The sequence below is a fragment of the Etheostoma spectabile genome, chromosome 22, assembly GCF_008692095.1.
Source record: "Etheostoma spectabile isolate EspeVRDwgs_2016 chromosome 22, UIUC_Espe_1.0, whole genome shotgun sequence".
Taxonomy (NCBI): Eukaryota; Metazoa; Chordata; class Actinopteri; order Perciformes; family Percidae; genus Etheostoma; species Etheostoma spectabile.
The window spans coordinates 10,387,792-10,394,580 of NC_045754.1; the positions used below are offsets into that span (position 1 = coordinate 10,387,792).

At 39.1% G+C, this 6,789-nt stretch overlaps 1 protein-coding gene and 1 long non-coding RNA gene across 2 annotated transcripts in view; both read left to right on the forward strand.

The window, feature by feature from the left end:
- ptprn2 (protein tyrosine phosphatase receptor type N2) overlaps positions 1-6,789 on the forward strand; it is a 125,020-nt gene that overhangs the window by 57,154 nt on the left and 61,077 nt on the right. The gene's annotated exons all lie outside the window — the stretch shown is intronic.
- LOC116672462 (uncharacterized) overlaps positions 1-6,789 on the forward strand; it is a 19,390-nt gene that overhangs the window by 224 nt on the left and 12,377 nt on the right. The window lies entirely within an intron of this gene.

A 6,789-nucleotide genomic window follows, 5' to 3' on the forward strand; every position in this document is an offset into this window, starting at 1 on the left:
GGGGGTTAATTGTCACTGGGATGCAGGGCTAGCGTTCATTAGGGTGACAGCCGCGGGAGAGAAGCTTCCTCTGAACCCGCTGGTTCGGGTGCGGAGAGACCTGAAACGCCTTCCGGAGGAGAGTGGGGTGGGGACAGTCTTTGATGATGCTGTGCACCTTACGCAAGCATCGCTTCATTATGAGGTTAGAGATATACACTGAAGAGATATATATTAGGATATATATTGTTTTTTGTTGTTGAAATATGGCTGTTAATGGACTTGTGTGTGTATCAAAGAGGCGGCAGATATGACACTTAAAGTGCTTGAAACCACAAAGGGTTGGTACAATACAAAGCGAGATGGCCATACATTTGCGGCATGATGTAGTCTTTCTGGGTTTTTGTGTCTGTGCCTGCGTGCATGTGTGTGTTTCTACAGTATATCTGTCTGAGTTCATGTTTTTGTACCTGTGTTTTTCCTCTTAATGGTGCATCCGCTCTAAATTGGCCCCTGAATACAATGCACTCCGTCAGTGGTTTTGTGAGTTACAAGTGTAGAGAGACAAAGAGAGCCAGGGAGCTTCAAAGCGGGTGGGTGACATTTTAGGCTTTCCATCTTCAAAGCACTATTTGCTTTTGTAGTTCCTCTTTGAGAATCATTATTTTATTTTTTTCTCTAAAGGATTACAGCTGTCTGAAAACAATTTGAGGGCCATTTCGTAACAAGGATACACAATGAGCTGTCATTGTTTTTGAAACGGATTTATTTCCCTATTATTTGCTATTATGCATAATTTAACTTTTTATGAAACCTATAGAACACTATATCACAGTGTTATTCCTTATTGGCAGCTGTTGACAGTGAATTGATCATTGATCCCATAGAGCCACCCGGTGAGTGTCTCCACAATCCACCCTGTCCCCTCATTTTTATTCACCTCTCTTCCTCTTGTCTCTGTCTCCCATCCCCCTCATCTAAGTGCCTCTCTATAATTCATGTCCAGGTGCAGCACCAGCTTTCTTTGGCATGGTGCTTGAAAGAAAGAAAAAGACAGATGTTCAATTTTCACTTCCTTTGTGCATCTCTCTTTACCTGTTTGTGTTCTTGTGGACCACTTTTGCCCCCTTTTTCCTGTAATGTAGATTGAGGTGTCCCTGAAATTAAGGCCAGTCACAGCCACGACTAACGGCTTGTTCTGTCTTCATGTGGATTTAGATGTTATTGTCCGAAAGATGTGTTTGTTGTTGCCTTCGGGTCTGTGCACCACATAAATAAAAAACATTGTGGTAAGAAACATTTATCCCCAACTTGCTGAAGATAATGAATGTAAATAGTTTCCAAATCTGATGTTGTTGTTTTTTATGTTGACTGTAACAAGCTGAATTTTTTCAGACATTGTGAGAAGCGGAAGAAGCATCAATGCCCAGATATGCCCACGGCACAGCTGTATTTACATGCAGCTTCTGTGCGTCTTGTCATACAAAACGCATCAACCCCTCACTGACGGTAAAGCTGTGGGAGTGACTGAACTCTAGAGGTGGATATCTATATTGTATAGTGACATCTACAGTGTAATGCACTATTTTGGCCTGGAGAGATCTAGATTTTATTGCTATCTTTACCTTTATCAAGAAGAGACACGCTGCTTGTTTGTATTTTTCTTTGGTTCTAGTTGTTAAAGTTGAGCGTTATTTTCTAGGTGCCATTTTCTTCAATATTTATTTGGGTATATGAACATGATATGAACAGGGGTTGAACAGTTTGATTCAAGGAAAATATAGATTGGGCATATTGTTAAAGTAGAGATAGTTTAATTTTACTGAATGGCCAACTCACAAAATGTTTTTGATGTCAGTAGTTAAAAAAGCACAACCTTTACAGCGATGATTATGGTGTAGCAGCAAATTCCCCAAACTTGTCTGCTGCAGAATTATTGAATGATTCTGCAAAACCTCTAATTATGTTAGAGTGATGAAATTTAACATTTGATGCCAAAGTTGTTGTTTTTTTAATTATTTTTTTTAAATATAGCTACCGTATTTAAAACACCTGTGTATGGCAACTTATAGCCTGTAAACTGTGTGTAAGGTAATGGTTAGGGTTAGCTACCTAAAACACTACAGGGCGCAGTGATCTACAGATTTTGTTTTGGCGGTACAGACAATAAAACTGTGTGTGTGTGTGTGTGTGTGTGTGTGTGTGTGTGTGCGCGCATCACTAATCCCCCTTAAAAAATATACATACCCTTGCCGTTCACCCATCTTAGAAGAAAGGATATATGATAAATTATGGATAGGTTTTAACAGGGATATTGCTCCCTGGCCTCCTCACTGTTTTTCATTCTTTTCCCTCCTTCTCCCCCCCCCCCCCCCCCTCTCTCTTTCTCTCTGTGTTCTCTGCCTCCTCTTAAATCGATACGGGCTGGCGGTCATGGGTCAGTAGCCTGTATGCATCAGGCTAGACTGCAACAGAGGAGTGCTGTTTCCCAGGGCTCTCTGTGGAGGTGATAACTCGTTCCTATCTCAAACCACACTTAAAGGCTTTAAATTTAACTTCAATATCCACCTAAGATTGACTTGGGATGACACAAGGAAAGTAAAATATACGTGATCATTTTTTTCCAGAAAGAAAGTGAGCATGCCTAAATGTATAGATTGAAAGGGCTGTACATCTGGCCTATACACTATACATTGTGGATTATGTTGTTAAAAGTACAAAAAAGTAGTTCCCTACAAAGATTTATTTTAATTGACCCTTTCCTGCTTAGATGACCTACTGTTGATACTGGATGCCTGTCAAGCTTGTTCTTGCATCGTAGCATCACATAATACAGAATAGCAACAGTGGCCTTTTCAAAACGATGAGCCTTTGGTTGCAGAAAAAGGGAGACAATAGCAGGCTTCTCAGCCAGTTTGAAATAACTGTCAGTAGCAGATTTTGTCAGCTGTAGCGAGCTCACTTGTTAAGCTTATGCTCCATGAGTTGGTTGAAAACTTTTTTTTGTTTCCAGCTCACTCGTTTTACAATATGAACTCTGGAAAAGAGTCTTGAATAGGCACTTGGTGGATATATATATACGTGATAGCTATCTAAAATACTGAAGCTTAAGGATATGTTCCTAGCGAACCACGTTTAGCTGCTTAGCTTACATGGACATCTCATCTTGGATATACCAGACAGATGCTCGATTTATGCTTCACTTTTGTGTTTTTACTTTTATCTTACATGAGTAAAATGGCTTTTATAATGAGGACTAACTGATTTGTTAGGTAGCATCCAAACAGTGGAGGAATACTATGTTGTTGTTTTTTTATAACCTGTAACTGCACACAATGTAGAATGAAATGCTCAGCCAGGCATCTTGATTTTTGCTGCTGATGTTGAAACAGACAAACATACTGTTTAATTAATTCCTTATGATTTAGCTCTTGTATTTTTGGTTTTGGAGAGGGTTGAAAATAGAATCCACTAAGCAAACTCATAACTGATTATCTCTTTTACTACAGCCCCATCTACACCGCTTCAACATGCCGAGAAATCCTACAAAAAGCATGACAAAAAATCTGCGTAAAACCAGAAACAAAGTGGCTATACACTATAAGTGGCCTAATATCTTTCTTGAGAATATAAGCAAGTCTAAACTGCAGTTTGTGTGCATCACAGCGGTGTGTGTGTCTAGCCACAGGCTTCCAAGTCCAATTACTTGTGTTAAGGCCACATCTGAGATGGGGGATTACGGCATATTATTCTCACTAAACAACAAGTCTTTCTGCCCACCACCTGCAGGCAGCCAGACACAGGCAACCAAGAAAGGTGTGAGAGGTGTTACATTAGCACCTGGATGTGCGAATAGCAGAATAGTGACCTTTTACCGATGACTGATACACTACCTGGAAAACGTGTTCACCTCCTGTGGATTCTCCCTCTGTCCTCAACTCTTCTTGATTTCTTTCCGCCCCTGCATCTCATGTCTTTTTTTTTTTTTTCATGTCTTAAACCAAGCTATCATTTCGTTCTCCATTTTTTCTGCTGTATCTATTGAAGCGCTCTCAACAGAGCTCTAGCTTGTCTCGATTTCTCTCTGAGTTTTTGACAGTTGATACTTTTACCAAAGATAAATGTTTGATGGAAATGATGTTGCCTCAGTACAACCCCCCCCCCCCCCGGGCTCAACCAAGAAAAAGAAACTAAACCGTGTGCGCAGAATAAAAATCTGTTTGCTCGGTTTTATAAACTGTTGGCACGGATTTATAATCTGTGCCCTCTGTTTTATAAACGTGAGCAAAGTAAGACAGATATTTACAGATTTGAACTTCCTGGATCAATTACTCTATAACAAAATTATATTAAATCATGCATGACACATCTTCTTAACGTAGTAAAGTGGGGGTGTTTAGGGACCATCTATAACCTACAACACAGACTCAAAAATATTTAATAATTTAATGATTAAATAAGGTAGTGTCTCCAAACTTACCTCAATTTTACCTTGACTTCTGTTAATTACAGCTCTTACCTTTAAAAAATTAATTTTGATGAACACAAGTTTGTAGCTCGTTGTTAACCTTACTACGTTAGGAAAGATGAGTCATGTGTGATTTAATATAATTTTTTTATAGAGTAATTTATCCCGGAAGTTTGAAACTGTGAATATATTTCTAACTTTGCTCATGTTTATAAAACCGAGGGCACAGCTTATGAATCCATGAGAACAGTTTTTTATTCTGTGTGCATGGTTTAGTTTTTTTTTTTCTGTGATGTCCTCTGTCATCTGAGACTTGGTGTCACCACTTGAAATTTTCTTGTGATGCAAAATACTCCTCAAGGCACCCCAGAAAGGCCCTGAAAATACTTCCCACGCACAAAAACACCTACACTAACAGTAACAATTCTCAAGACATAATGTCACATCCGTCTATTTTATTTGTTTCATGTAGCAGCTTTCCATGCCTGTACAAATCACTGTGCCTGAACATTTGTGAGACACACAATTTCCTTTAAGTCACCTGCCAGGGGCTCTAATTAGACTGATAAGCAGTGCAACTGAAATCAGCTCTTCCTGGTAATCAGCCCCACGGAGCCCAGACAGACTGCTAAATGAGGAGGAGATGAGCCATGCAGCCCAACAGGTGTCCTTAAAAAGACAGGGAGGTTTGTTTATACAGTGTTGTCTTTCGCCCTCTCTTAACTACTTGAGCTCAACCTCATAAGAGTTTGGAACATATAGAGAGATTATGCAGTTATTTACAATATGAATGCTGAAAAAAGCAGTGTGTCATGCTTCTGTAGTGTGTAGACTTAGTCATCATGCTCTGAGTCTGACTCGCTGCCTCACTTTTAAAAGAAATTGTGTGAGAAACTCTGCAGTGAAATGATTGATTCAGAGGAGGGGGAAGTGTGATCAACAATCGCAAACACACTATTCAAACTGTGTATTTAGATTTTTAAATTGCATCCAATCCCAAATACATTTTTTTTTCTCTTTGCAGTTGCAGCTGCTCTGCTTTAGACGTATAATAATGATGATTATATTTTATCCTGGAGCAAAATAGTAATAAAAAAGAGCCCAGTGACACATCAGGCAGGCTGAATACAAAATGATATCAGAACTAATAAAATCTCCAAAAGGAAATGTCATATTTGTCATTTTGACACCTGTGTGAGACTGCTGTGTTACACTTTCATTTTACACCCACCACTCCCAGCTGTACACAGGAAGGGACCACGGCGAGATCAACACTGAGATCTGAGAAGCCGCCAGGATGCTTCACAGATACAGAGAGAGGAAGGCAGATGGGATGGAGCTCTAGGTTACTTTATTCACTCTCCGAGGAAAGATGTCCACCTCGCTGTAGACATGGTTCGAGGGATTGACTTAGAGGCCGCTGACAGCAAATGTGTTCGCTTTGACATTATCCTCCTCTAACTGAAAGCGTCTTGAATTCCTCCGTTAAAAAAAGAGCTTCGGAAATGTGATTTAATATACTTAGGCAGTGCATTAGTTGTAACTAGAATGCTGAAATTGTTTGAAAAGAGAAAATCACAGAAGCTTTGTAATCAATGCATATTGCAAGTATATTTTGATACAGTTAGTCTAATGAGTTTAGCAGCTCAGCATATTGTTGATCTGATTCTGGATTTATTTTGGATCGCTTTAGAAAATGGTGGCTCATTTATTCAATTTAAGTGTACTTCATCTTAAAATAAAAAGATTACGGAAAAGTATTTATTTGAAATGAAGCAGAAATTATTAGTTCATTTAAATGATTAAGCTACAATTTACTATTCAAAATCTATTAATTGTTTAAGTAATATTTTAAGCTCCCTAGTCCCAGCTTCTCAGTAGTTAGATACTTTGTCTTAAGTAATAGTAAAGTGAAATGCTTCAGGTTTTGGATTGATAATCAGGGGAAAAAAGGGACATTTTGAAAACATTAGTGTTTTTGAAGGCAATTAAGTGATTCACTGAGGCTTGAAGACTATGATTGACAAATTAATTGACAATGAAAATGATTGATAATTGCAGGCCTAATTTGAAATTTCAACACATTCAAGACAGTTGTGGCAGAGTCTACGTAAATTTAGTTTTTTCTAATTTATGACCAAAACAGACATGATGATGTTTGATTAGCAGTGAGGCACTGTTGACATCCATCCATCCATCCATCTATCTTCATCCGCTTATCAGGTATTGGGTCACGGGGGCAGCAGTTCCAGCAGGGGACCCCAAACTTCCCTTTCCCTAGCCACATTTACCAACTTTGACTGGGGGATCCTGAGGCGTTCCCAGGCCAGGTTGGAGATATA